The sequence below is a fragment of the Haemaphysalis longicornis genome, unplaced genomic scaffold (assembly GCF_048455015.1).
Source record: "Haemaphysalis longicornis isolate Haplotype H1 unplaced genomic scaffold, Haemaphysalis longicornis Haplotype H1 scaffold_15, whole genome shotgun sequence".
NCBI classification, from domain to species: domain Eukaryota; kingdom Metazoa; phylum Arthropoda; class Arachnida; order Ixodida; family Ixodidae; genus Haemaphysalis; species Haemaphysalis longicornis.
Window position 1 is genome coordinate 25,709,380 of NW_027526257.1, and position 14,196 is coordinate 25,723,575.

At 47.3% G+C, this 14,196-nt stretch overlaps 1 non-coding gene across 1 annotated transcript; it reads left to right on the forward strand.

The window, feature by feature from the left end:
* The first annotated feature begins 261 nt into the window (after nucleotides 1–261).
* Nucleotides 262–333, forward strand: Trnak-uuu (transfer RNA lysine (anticodon UUU)). Its single transcript has one exon. It is a non-coding gene; the product is annotated as a tRNA-Lys (tRNA).
* Nucleotides 334–14,196: the final 13,863 nt, after the last annotated feature.

Genomic DNA, 14,196 nt, shown 5'->3' on the forward strand with positions numbered 1-14,196 from the left:
TACAGTTGTAGTAAATATAAATACTCCAGAAAGTGAAGCAGAACACAGTCGCCCAGATAGCCGAATTGGTAAGGCATTCGAGATCTAATCGAAAGGCGTGGGTTCGGTCCCCACTCTGGGCGCGTGTTTTCCTTCTTTCTTTCTTTCTCGCTTCAATTAATAAGGAAAAAAAAAATTAATTTCACTAACGGTAAATCCCGCAAGCGTCAGATACAGTTGTAGTATTTATAAATACCCCAGAAAGTGAAGCAGAACACAGTCGCCCAGATAGCCGAATTGGTAAGGCATTCGAGATTTAATCGAAAGGCGTGGGTTCGGTCCCCACTCTGGGCGCGTGTTTTTCTTTCTTTCTTTCTTTCTTTCTTGCTTCAATAATTATGAAAAAAAAATATAATTTCACTAACGGTAAAAAAAAATATAGTCCAACCATTCCCCTGTGCCTTCTTTGGCGTTGTAGACTGTCCACATTTCTTTCTGCATTTTCCTAACGAGCCCCTCATTTCCTAACCATATTATCCTGCGAAAGCTTAGCGAGGGCCTGGGTTGTGGCAGCCTTGATGCCAAGGTAGCATAAGAGGGTTTCCCGCCAGTTACCCGCTTGTGACAGGCTGTAGATGTTCGCGTCACGCTACGGGGGTTGAAAAGAAGGTCCCCTTCTCCCCGTGTAGTCTGAGTGGCGCTGGCTACCACCCTCAAGCGTCAGATACAGTTGTAGTAAATATAAATACCCCAGAAAGTGAAGCAGAACACAGTCGCCTAGATAGCCGAGATTCTACATCCGGCTTCCGAGCGGAGCGGTCGCAGAATGTCTGGCTCCAGCAATGGGGTGTTTTCAGCGAGCCCTTCGGGCCGCGGTAACAGGTTTGAAGCTGATTCCCAGGATTATGCTATCATTTTGCCACCACTGCCAACAGGACCAATTGTTTTAAACACAGTTTTTTTTCATGCCGATATGAGGGGACGGCCTTATAACGTCGAACATTTCCGAGACGCGCAAGTGGAAAGAGGCCTGCTTGGCGAAGTGCTCGCGCTCGGCCCGTATCAGATGAACCACATCTGGGCCGCAACTTTCAAGACTCCGGACGCCTCACAGAAAATGCTCACCGAGACAGAAATTGTTGTGAAAGGACGAAAGTGTGTTGTTATCAACCCGTGCAACCGTGACGTCCGTGTGAAGCTTCATTGGTTGCTTCACCACGTACGAGACGACGACATCAGAGTGGCTTTCTCCCCGTACGGCAGCATCATCGAGGTGAGCAGGGAAAAGTGGCGCGTGGAGGGTTGTGGCAGCCAGTGCAGCATGACACAAGTAGGCGTGCTCAGGCTCAAGGCTGGTGTGTCGCCCGAGGACATCCCTCATGAACTACTTATCGCCGGTGCCAAGGCGCTTGTGGTGGTGCCAGGCAGGGCTCCGCTCTGCCTTCGGTGCCAACGCACAGGACCCATCAGGAGGGAGTGCCGCGTTCCGCGGTGCACCTCATGCCGTCGCTTTGGGCACGAAATGGCTGAATGTGTGAAAACCTATGCGACTGCTGCCTCCCGGACGTACAATGAAGGCAAGCGTGAGCTCGTGATGGACGAGGCCGAAGCGGAGGAAATGTCTCGTGAGGGAACCAAGGATACGCCCCCTGAGCCAACGACCACTAAGCAAGTCAAGGACCATCACACTGCTCCCAAAGAAGATCCAAGCACCGAAAACAATCAGCTTGAAGCTGCACATGCATCGCAAGCTGACGACGTTGGAAAAGGACAGCGCCATGCCACCACGACAGGCGCGGTTTCAACTACTGATGAGCCAGAGCCCATGGACAACCAGGAATCCGGCGCCAGCAACACCACGGCCAAGCGTCAGCGAGAGGGAAACAATGGCGACGGCGTGAGCACGGAGGTCACGGTTCCCGATGAACCGCCACCGAAGGCGGCGCCAGGACGACGCTCATCATTTAAGCCGAAACCAACGATACCACCAGACCGAAGGACCACTTCGACACCGTGGGCGACGAAGCCACCATAACTGAAAATGCTGTGCGCACCCGGACAACTGACACGACACACGCGGGATGCCACGCACCGGGGTTGTGGTGTCGAGGTATGTGAAGCAGCCGCCTCCAATAAGCGAACAATACTTTTGGAAAGACAATACGTAGCTCTGAGTGCGCTGTCACATGCTTCGACTGAAAGGTGAGCACTGTCTGTGAGGTCCACTTGCTCCATTTTTTCCCATGGCGCCAAATGTAAAGGCTAACCTTCGCGTAGGCACGTTGAACGTACGCGTATTGTCGGCGAAAAGGCGGCAGCATCAAGTCAAACGCCTCCTCATAGAGAACAGCCTAGACATTCTTGCTGTGCAAGAAACTAAAATTGAAAGCGAAGAGCAAACGGATCGCATGGTGCTTGTTTACGGTGCATTGTTCAATGTTTGCGTTTCCCGTGCGGTAGGCACGTCTGGTGGATGCGCATTGTTTCTCAGTAAGGCTATCGGCATTGATGTTGAGCATGTTGTCGCATGTAGTGAAGGCCGCATGATTGTGTGTGATTTTCGCTTTAGCGGTTCAAACTGGCGGGTTGTATGTGTGTATGCCCCTACCCGATCGAATGACAGACAGAAATTTTTTGAGAAAATTGAGCCCTACCTTAACTGCGAGAGAAACGTTTTTCTGCTAGGCGATTTCAATTGCGTCTGTAACCCACCCGATAGAGTTGCAAATTTGCCCATCCGCGATACGAGCGCTTTGTACCTCAATTCGGTGGTGCAAGAACTAAACTTTGAAGATGTGGGCTGCCTACTATCGGGCAGGAAACCCACCGAGTATACACATTTTCAAGGACATAGCCATTCCAGGCTAGACAGGATATACGTATCCGCGGGTCTGGTGCCTTTATGCTGCGATTATGAGGTTAAACACATAAGTTTCAGCGATCACAGCTTAGTGACGTTAGACCTGGGATATGGCAAAAGAAAACATAAATTCAACTGGTATTTGTGGAAGTTTAATGCAAAGCTTCTCCAAGACGACGCTTTCGTCGATAAAGTAAGTCAAAAACTGAAAGCGCTGTTGGACGCAGAGCAAACGGACATCACACCAAAGTGGGAAAACTTTAAACATGAAGTTAAAATGGAAGCTATTGAAAGGTCTTCCACACTACGGCATGAGGAGAGGAAAAAAGAAAAAGAACTACAGCTACAACTCGAATTTCTTTTAAGCGTCGAAACAACACAGCCGGGGAAGTTCACAGAAGCTATTAAAGAGGTGAAGGCGCAACTTGAACTGATAGATGCAGATACATACAGAGGGGCTGCAATACGCGCCCGGGCAGAAAAATTATGGTTAGGAGAAGCGCCAACAAAGCGCTCGCTAGGCGATGAAAAAAGATACGCAAGGCAGAATGAAATCACGGCAATAGACTACAGCGGACAAGATACGCAAGACAGCGATACGATCTGCCAAGCGTTCGTACAGCACTATCACGAACTGCTAGGGAAGGGGCGGGACCTTGAAGACAGGTTTAAAAGCTGCTTCTTATCGACGATGCCTAAGTTAGACGACAAAGTAACAGAATACCTGGAAGGGCCAATAAGTGTATTCGAAATTGAGAAGGCCATTGACGAACTGAGTACGGGAAAATCCCCTGGACCTGATGGCTTAGGGGCCAGTTTCTACAAAGCGTTTAAGGGTGAACTGGGACTGATCCTTTACGCCGTGTTAAAGGAATCATATCAGAAAAAAATGTTGCCAAAATCGTTTAGACACTCGCATGTCGTTCTAATTCCAAAGAGCAACGACCCGATTAAGTTATTGTCAGTTAAGGGCTTTCGCCCTATTAGTCTCACCAACGTCGATTATAAAATTTTTATGAAGGTTTTAGCGAGTAGGTTGCAAGCAGTAATAACATATATTGTGGGGCCACACCAAACGTGTGGAATAAAAGGGCGTTCTATTCAGACCAACATTCATGTGGCCACTAGCATCCTAGAGTGCGTGGACTTGCTGGGTGGGCACGTCGCTGTTCTACAGCTTGATTTAGAAAAGGCATTCGATCGCGTTTCACACAAAATTCTTTTTGATATTCTGGAGCACGTGAATGTCGGTTCCGTCATTTTAGAAGGCGTCAGAATGAGCTACTCGGACTGCTCAGCCAGTCTTATTATAAACAAGAAAATAACCAGTAGCTTCCAAATCATGTCATCCGTTAAACAAGGATGCCCTCTGGCACCTTTACTCTTTGCCCTCTACCTCGAGCCTTTTTGTTTGAAGGTAATTTGCAATGACAGCGTGCGCGGTTTTAGACTTCAATAAAGTGAGGTCAAAATTCTCGCCTATGCTGACGACGTGGCCCTTATGTGTGCTGACAAAGAAAGCGTTCTCGAAGCAGTGAATGATGCGGTCATGTTTTGCAAACAGACCGGTAGTGAGATCAACTGGGATAAAACCACAGGGTTTTGGCACGGTGCGTGGGACAGCACTCCAGCATCTATTGCAAATGCACAGTGGACCACTATACCCTCACGATACCTGGGAGTGCCGCTTGACCAGTATCGTGACACGAACGAATACTGGGCAGCAGAGACAGAACGGGTGAGGGGGAAAACAGGTAAATGGGGCGGTCGAGATTTATCAATGTTCGGCCGTGCAACTGTGGGCAATTTGTTTCTGGTGGCCAAAATTTGGTATGTACTGCAAGTGCTGTACATGACAAGGCTTCATGTGCAAAAGTTGCATAGAGTCTTTGCCGTATTCGTCTGGGGCTCCACGTGGGAGCGCACAAGTCGCACAAACCTCTTCCGTTCCGTGAGAAGTGGCGGCTTGGGTTTGGTACACTTATTCTTAAGACAAGTTGTTTCACGTTTTGTTTTTCTACGCGACGAAAGAGATGTCTTTTTGCGCAGTGTAATTCAACTCAGACTGCGTGATGTTTTGCCAGACTTTGTCGTGTCGTCTTATGTTGTGGGGGGATCGACTGCGCGGGGCTATTTAGGAGAAGTTGTTCTGGCATACCAGTTCTTAAAGGCGCGGTTTTCAATAGAATACCTCAGTACTGTACACCGAAGACGACTGTACAAAGATTTGATTGACGTGACACTGCCGGTGCTTTTGTACCAGTCCCTACATTGCGCAGGCCCAGGACAAGACGTTCTAAAAAGAGTTTAAAAAATGCCAGTCCGGTCCTCAACGAAGTCCTCTTTCTTTCAACTGCACAGCGGTACTTTGCCAGTGAAACCTTGGCTTCAAGAGAAAGGGCTTTATGTTCCCTGGGGCATCGACTGCATTATCTGTCGTAAACCGGAGACAATAGAGCACATATTTCTTGACTGCAGCGATGCCGTATTTCACTGGGACATCCTGCAAAGAACTTTAAAAAATGATCTACCAATAAGCCCTTATGGCATACGGTTTTTGCCAACCGAAAACGACGAAGGTGTGCCTTATGACATGTTCCTTGTCCTCAGCCTGCACAGTATAGGAAAACGCGTATGGCAGTGCGTCACGCTGGTGTAAACGCACGCCCGGTGAGGGAATACTTCAAGGAAAGCGTCGCTTTTGTAAGAGATGTTTTCGAGGCCCAGAGTGAACCACCAGCGTGGATGAACGATTGAACGAACTGGTATCCCTCAAGCAGTTTTAACCCACACGCACTTGCCAGAGGTCGGCAAGTGCTTTTAAGCTTGTGTTGTGCAAAATATGAAAAAAAAATATAATTTCACTAACGGTAAAAAAAAATATAGTCCAACCATTCCCCTGTGCCTTCTTTGGTGTTGTAGACTACCCGCATTTCTTTCTGTATTTTCCTAACGAGCCCCTCATTTCCTAACCATATTATCCTGCGAAAGCTCAGCGAGGGCCTCGGTTGTGGCAGCCTTGATGCCAAGGTAGCATAAGAGGGTTTCCCGCCAGTTACCCGCTTATGACAGGCTGTATATGTTCGCGTCACGCTACGGGGGTTGAAAAGAAGGTCCCCTTCTTCCCGTGTAGTCTGAGTGGCGCTGGCTACCACCCTCAAGCGTCAGATACAGTTGTAGTAAATATAAATACCCCAGAAAGTGAAGCAGAACACAGTCGCCCAGATAGCCGAATTGGTAAGGCATTCGAGATCTAATCGAAAGGCGTGGGTTCGGTCCCCACTCTGGGCGCGTGTTTTTTATCTTTCTTTCTTTCTTTCTCGCTTCAATTATTATGAAAAAAATATAGATATATAATTTCACTAACGGTAAAAAAAATATAGTCCAACCATTCCCCTGTGCCTTCTTTGGCGTTGTAGACTGCCCGCATTTCTTTCTGTATTTTCCTAACGAGTCCCTCATTCACTAACCATATTATCCTGCGAAAGCTTAGCGAGGGCCTCGGTTGTGGCAGCCTTGATGCCAAGGTAGCATAAGAGGGTTTCCCGCCAGTTACCCGCTTATGACAGGCTTTAGACGTTCGCGTCACGCTACGGGGGTTGAAAAGAAGGTCCCCTTCTCCCCGTGTGGTCTGAGTGGCGCTGGCTACCACCCTCAAGCGTCAGATACAGTTGTAGTAAATGTAAAAACACCAGAAAGTGAAGCAAAACACAGTCGCCCAGATAGCCGAATTGGTAAGGCATTCGAGATCTAATCGAAAGGCGTGGGATCGGTCCCCACTCTGGGCGCGTGTTTTTCTTTCTTTCTTTCTTTCTCGCTTTAATTATATGAAAAAAAATATAATTTCACTAACGGTAAAAAAAATATAGTCCAACCATTCCCCTGTGCCTTCTTTGGCGTTGTAGACTGCCCGCATTTCTTTCTGTATTTTCCTAACGAGCCCCTCATTTCCTAACCATATTATCCTGCCAAAGCTTAGCGAGGGCCTCGGTTGTGGCAGCCTTGATGCCAAGGTAGCATAAGAGGGTTTCCCGCCAGTTACCCGCTTATGACAGGCTGTAGACGTTCGCGTCACGCTACGGGGGTTGAAAAGAAGGTCCCCTTCTCCCCGTGTAGTCTGAGTGGCGCTGGCTACCACCCTCAAGCGTCAGATACAGTTGTAGTAAATATAAATACCCCAGAAAGTGAAGCAGAACACAGTCGCCCAGATAGCCGAATTGGTACGGCTTTCAAGATCAAATCGAAAGGCGTGGGTTCGGTCCCCACTCTGGGTGCGTGTTTTTCTTTCTTTCTTTCTTTCTTTCTCGCTTCAATTATTATGAAAAAAAAATAATAATTTCACTAACGGTAAAAAAAATATAGTCCAACCATTCCCCTGTGCCTTCTTTGGCGTTGTAGAGTGCCCGCATTTCTTTCTGTATTTTCCTAACGAGCCCCTCATTTCCTAACTATATATTCCTGCGAAAGCTTAGCGAGGGCCTCGGTTGTAGCAGCCTTGATGCCAAGGTAGCATAAGAGGGTTTCCCGCCAGTTACCCGCTTATGACAGGCTGTAGATGTTCGCGTCACGCTACGGGGGTTGAAAAGAAGGTCCCCTTCTCCCCGTGTAGCCTGAGTGGGGCTGGCTACCACCCTCTCAGCGTCAGATACAGTTGTTGTAAATATAAATACCCCAGAAAGTGAAGCAGAACACAGTCGCCCAGATAGCCGAATTGGTAAGGCATTCGAGATCTAATCGAAAGGTGTGGGTTCGGTCCCCACTCTGGGCGCGTGTTTTACTTTCTTTCTTTCTTTCTTTCTCGCTTCAATTATTATGAAAAAAAAATATATATAATTTCACTAACGGTAAAAAAAAATCTAGTCCAACCATTCCCCTGTGCCTTCTTTGGCATTGTAGACTGCCCGCATTTCTTTCTGTATTTTCCTAACGAGCCCCTTATTTCCTAACCATATTATCCTGCGAAAGCTTAGCGAGGGCCTCGGTTGTGGCAGCCTTGATGCCAAGGTAGCATAAGTGGGTTTCCCGCCAGTTACCCGCTTATGACAGGCTGTAGACGTTCCCGTCACGCTACGGGGGTGGAAGAGAAGGTCCCCTTCTCCCCTTGTAGTCTGAGTGGCGCTGGCTACCACTCTCAAGCGTCAGATACAGTTGTAGTAAATATAAATACCCCAGAAAGTGAAGCAGAACACAGTCGCCCAGAAAGCCGAATTGGTAAGGCATTCGAGATCTAATCGAAAGGCGTGGGTTCGGTCCCCACTCTGGGCGCGTGTTTTCCTTTTTTTCTTTCTTTCTTTCTCGCATCAATTAATATGAAAAAAAAATATAATTTCACTAACGGTAAAAAAAAATAGTCCAACCATTCCCCTGTGCCTTCTTTGGTGTTGTAGACTACCCGCATTTCTTTCTGTATTTTCCTAACGAGCCCCTCATTTCCTAACCATATTATCCTGCGAAAGCTCAGCGAGGGCCTCGGTTGTGGCAGCCTTGATGCCAAGGTAGCATAAGAGGGTTTCCCGCCAGTTACCCGCTTATGACAGGCTGTATATGTTCGCGTCACGCTACGGGGGTTGAAAAGAAGGTCCCCTTCTTCCCGTGTAGTCTGAGTGGCGCTGGCTACCACCCTCAAGCGTCAGATACAGTTGTAGTAAATATAAATACCCCAGAAAGTGAAGCAGAACACAGTCGCCCAGATAGCCGAATTGGTAAGGCATTCGAGATCTAATCGAAAGGCGTGGGTTCGGTCCCCACTCTGGGCGCGTGTTTTTTATCTTTCTTTCTTTCTTTCTCGCTTCAATTATTATGAAAAAAATATAGATATATAATTTCACTAACGGTAAAAAAAATATAGTCCAACCATTCCCCTGTGCCTTCTTTGGCGTTGTAGACTGCCCGCATTTCTTTCTGTATTTTCCTAACGAGTCCCTCATTCACTAACCATATTATCCTGCGAAAGCTTAGCGAGGGCCTCGGTTGTGGCAGCCTTGATGCCAAGGTAGCATAAGAGGGTTTCCCGCCAGTTACCCGCTTATGACAGGCTTTAGACGTTCGCGTCACGCTACGGGGGTTGAAAAGAAGGTCCCCTTCTCCCCGTGTGGTCTGAGTGGCGCTGGCTACCACCCTCAAGCGTCAGATACAGTTGTAGTAAATGTAAAAACACCAGAAAGTGAAGCAAAACACAGTCGCCCAGATAGCCGAATTGGTAAGGCATTCGAGATCTAATCGAAAGGCGTGGGATCGGTCCCCACTCTGGGCGCGTGTTTTTCTTTCTTTCTTTCTTTCTCGCTTTAATTATATGAAAAAAAATATAATTTCACTAACGGTAAAAAAAATATAGTCCAACCATTCCCCTGTGCCTTCTTTGGCGTTGTAGACTGCCCGCATTTCTTTCTGTATTTTCCTAACGAGCCCCTCATTTCCTAACCATATTATCCTGCCAAAGCTTAGCGAGGGCCTCGGTTGTGGCAGCCTTGATGCCAAGGTAGCATAAGAGGGTTTCCCGCCAGTTACCCGCTTATGACAGGCTGTAGACGTTCGCGTCACGCTACGGGGGTTGAAAAGAAGGTCCCCTTCTCCCCGTGTAGTCTGAGTGGCGCTGGCTACCACCCTCAAGCGTCAGATACAGTTGTAGTAAATATAAATACCGCAGAAAGTGAAGCAGAACACAGTCGCCCAGATAGCCGAATTGGTACGGCTTTCAAGATCAAATCGAAAGGCGTGGGTTCGGTCCCCACTCTGGGTGCGTGTTTTTCTTTCTTTCTTTCTTTCTTTCTCGCTTCAATTATTATGAAAAAAAAAATAATAATTTCACTAACGGTAAAAAAAATATAGTCCAACCATTCCCCTGTGCCTTCTTTGGCGTTGTAGAGTGCCCGCATTTCTTTCTGTATTTTCCTAACGAGCCCCTCATTTCCTAACTATATATTCCTGCGAAAGCTTAGCGAGGGCCTCGGTTGTAGCAGCCTTGATGCCAAGGTAGCATAAGAGGGTTTCCCGCCAGTTACCCGCTTATGACAGGCTGTAGATGTTCGCGTCACGCTACGGGGGTTGAAAAGAAGGTCCCCTTCTCCCCGTGTAGCCTGAGTGGGGCTGGCTACCACCCTCTCAGCGTCAGATACAGTTGTTGTAAATATAAATACCCCAGAAAGTGAAGCAGAACACAGTCGCCCAGATAGCCGAATTGGTAAGGCATTCGAGATCTAATCGAAAGGTGTGGGTTCGGTCCCCACTCTGGGCGCGTGTTTTACTTTCTTTCTTTCTTTCTTTCTCGCTTCAATATTATGAAAAAAATATATATATAATTTCACTAACGGTAAAAAAAAATCTAGTCCAACCATTCCCCTGTGCCTTCTTTGGCATTGTAGACTGCCCGCATTTCTTTCTGTATTTTCCTAACGAGCCCCTTATTTCCTAACCATATTATCCTGCGAAAGCTTAGCGAGGGCCTCGGTTGTGGCAGCCTTGATGCCAAGGTAGCATAAGTGGGTTTCCCGCCAGTTACCCGCTTATGACAGGCTGTAGACGTTCCCGTCACGCTACGGGGGTGGAAGAGAAGGTCCCCTTCTCCCCTTGTAGTCTGAGTGGCGCTGGCTACCACTCTCAAGCGTCAGATACAGTTGTAGTAAATATAAATACCCCAGAAAGTGAAGCAGAACACAGTCGCCCAGAAAGCCGAATTGGTAAGGCATTCGAGATCTAATCGAAAGGCGTGGGTTCGGTCCCCACTCTGGGCGCGTGTTTTCCTTTCTTTCTTTCTTTCTTTCTCGCATCAATTAATATGAAAAAAAAATATAATTTCACTAACGGTAAAAAAAAATAGTCCAACCATTCCCCTGTGCCTTCTTTGGCGTTGTAGACTGCCCGCATTTCTTTCTGTATTTTCCTAACGAGCCCCTCATTTCCTAACCATATTATCCTGCGAAAGCTTAGCGAGGGCCTCGGTTGTGGCAGCCTTGATGCCAAGGTAGCATAAGAGGGTTTCCCGCCAGTTACCCGCTTATGACAGGCTGTAGACGTTCGCGTCACGCTACGGGGGTTGAAAAGAAGGTCCCCTTCTCCCCGTGTAGCCTGAATGGGGCTGGCTACCACCCTCAAGCGTCAGATACAGTTGTAGTAAATATAAATACCCCAGAAAGTGAAGCAGAACACAGTCGCCCAGATAGCCGAAATGGTAAGGCATTCGAGATCTAATCGAAAGGCGTGGGTTCGGTCCCCACTCTGGGCGCGTGTTTTTCTTTCTTTCTTTCTCGCTTCAATTATTATAAAAAAATATATATATATACTTTCACTAACGGTAAAAAAAATATAGTCCAACCATTCCCCTGTGCCTTCTTTGGCATTGTAGACTGCCCGCATTTCTTTCTGTATTTTCCTAACAAGCCCCTCATTTCCTAACCATATTATCCTGCGAAAGCTTAGCGAGGGCCTCGGTTGTGGCAGCCTTGATGCCAAGGTAGCATAAGTGGCTTTCCCGCCAGTTACCCGCTTATGACAGGCTGTAGACGTTCGCGTCATGCTACGGGGGTTGAAAAGAAGGTCCCGTTCTCCCCGTGTAGTCTGAGTGGCGCTGGCTACCACCCTCAAGCGTCAGATACAGTTTTAGTAAATATAAATACCCCAGAAAGTGAAGCAGAACACAGTCGCCCAGATAGCCGAATTGGTAAGGCATTCGAGATTTAATTGAAAGGCGTGGGTTCTGTCCCCACTCTGGGCGCGTGTTTTTCTTTCTTTCTTTCTTTCTTTCTTTCTTTCTCGCTTCAATTAATATGAAAAAAAAAATTTCACTAACGGTAAAAAAAAAATATAGTCCAACCATTCCCCTGTGCCTTCTTTGGCATTGTAGTCTGCCCGCATTTCTTTCTGTATTTTCCTAACGAGCCCCTCATTTCCTAACCATATTATCCTGCGAAAGCGTAGCGAGGGCCTCGGTTGTGGCAGCCTTGATGCCAAGGTAGCATAAGAGGGTTTCCCGCCAGTTATCCGCTTATGACAGGCTGTAGACGTTCGCGTCATGCTACGGGGGTTGAAAAGAAGGTCCCCTTCTCCCCGTGTAGTCTGAGTGGCGCTGGCTACCACCCTCAAGCGTCAGATACAGTTGTAGTAAATATAAATACCCCAGAAAGTGAAGCAGAACACAGTCGCCCAGATAGCCGAATTGGTAAGGCATTCGAGATCTAATTGAAAGGCGTGGGTTCGGTCCCCACTCTGGGCGCGTGTTTTTCTTTCTTTCTTTCTTTCTTTCTTTCTTTCTTTCTTTCTTTGTTTCTTTCTTTTTCGCTTCAATTATTATGAAAAAAATAATAATAATTTCACTAACGGTAAAAAAAAATATAGTCCATCCATTCCCCTGTGCCTTCTTTGGCGTTGTAGACTGCCCGCATTTCTTTCTGTATTTTCCTAACGAGCCCCTCATTTCCTAACCATATTATCCTGCGAAAGCTTAGCGAGGGCCTCGGTTGTGGCAGCCTTGATGCCAAGGTAGCATAAGAGGGTTTCCCGCCAGTTACCCGCTTATGACAGGCTGTAGACGTTCGCGTCACGCTACGGGGGTTGAAAAGAAGGTCCCCTTCTCCCCGTGTAGTCTGAGTGGCGCTGGCTACCACCCTCAAGCGTCAGATACAGTTGTAGTAAATATAAATACCCCAGAAAGTGAAGCAGAACACAGTCGCCCAGATAGCCGAATTGGTAAGGCATTCGAGATCTAATTGAAAGGCGTGGGTTCGGTCCCCACTCTGGGCTCGTGTTTTTCTTTCTTTCTTTCTTTCTTTCTTTCTCGCTTCAATAATATGAAAAAAAAATATAATTTCACTAACGGTAAAAAAAATATAGTCCAACCATTCCCCTGTGCCTTCTTTGGCGTTGTAGACTGCCCGCATTTCTTTCTGTATTTTCCTAACGAGCCCCTCATTTCCTAACCATATTATCCTGCGAAAGCTTAGCGAGGGCCTCGGTTGTGGCAGCCTTGATGCCAAGGTAGCATAAGAGGGTTTCCCGCCAGTTACTCGCTTATGACAGGCTGTAGACGTTCGCGTCACGCTACGGGGGTTGAAAAGAAGGTCCCCTTCTCCCCGTGTAGTCTGAGTGGCGCTGGCTACCACCCTCAAGCGTCAGATACAGTTGTAGTATTATATAAATACCCCAGAAAGTGAAGCAGAACACAGTCGCCCAGATAGCCAAATTGGTACGGCATTCAAGATCAAATTGAAAGGCGTGGGTTCGGTCCCCACTCTGGGCGCGTGTTTTTCTTTCTTTCTTTCTTTCTTTCTTTCTTTCTTTCTTTTTCGCTTCAATTATTATGAAAAAAAAATATAATTTCACTAACGGTAAAAAAAAATATAGTCCAACCATTCCCCTGTGCCTTCTTTGGCGTTGTAGACTGCCCGCATTTCTTTCTGTATTTTCCTAACGAGCCCCTCATTTCCTAACCACATTATCCTGCGAAAGCTTAGCGAGGGCCTCGGTTGTGGCAGCCTTGATGCCAAGGTAGCATAAGTGGGTTTCCCGCCAGTTACCCGCTTATGACAGGCTGTAGACGTTCCCGTCACGCTACGGGGGTTGAAGAGAAGGTCCCCTTCTCCCCGTGTAGTCTGAGTGGCGCTGGCTACCACCCTCAAGCGTCAGATACAGTTGTAGTATATATAAATACCCCAGAAAGTGAAGCAGAACACAGTCGCCCAGATAGCCAAATTGGTAAGGCATTCGAGATATAATCGAAAGGCGTGGGTTCGGTCCACACTCTGGGCGCGTGTTTTTCTTTCTTTCTTTCTCGCTTAAATAATATGAAAAAAATATAATTTCACTAACGGTAAAAAAAATATAGTCCAACCATTCCCCTGTGCCTTCTTTGGCGTCGTAGACTGCCCGCATTTCTTTCTGTATTTTCCTGACGAGCCCCTCATTTCCTAACCATATTATCCTGCGAAAGCTTAGCGAGGGCCTCGGTTGTGGCAGCCTTGATGCCAAGGTAGCATAAGTGGGTTTCCCGCCGGTTACCCGCTTATGACAGGCTGTAGACGTTCCCGTCACGCTACGGGGGTGAAGAGAAGGTCCCCTTCTCCCCGTGTAGTCTGAGTGGCGCTGGCTACCACCCTCAAGCGTCAGATACAGTTGTAGTATATATAAATACCCCAGAAAGTGAAGCAGAACACAGTCGCCCAGATAGCCAAATTGGTAAGGCATTCGAGATATAATCGAAAGGCGTGGGTTCGGTGCCCACTCTGGGCGCGTGTTTTTTTTTCTTTCTTTCTTTCTCGCTTAAATTAATATGAAAAAAAATATAATTTCACTAACGGTAAAAAAAATATAGTCCAACCATTCCCCTGTGCCTTCTTTGGCGTTGTAGACTGCCCGCATTTCTTTCT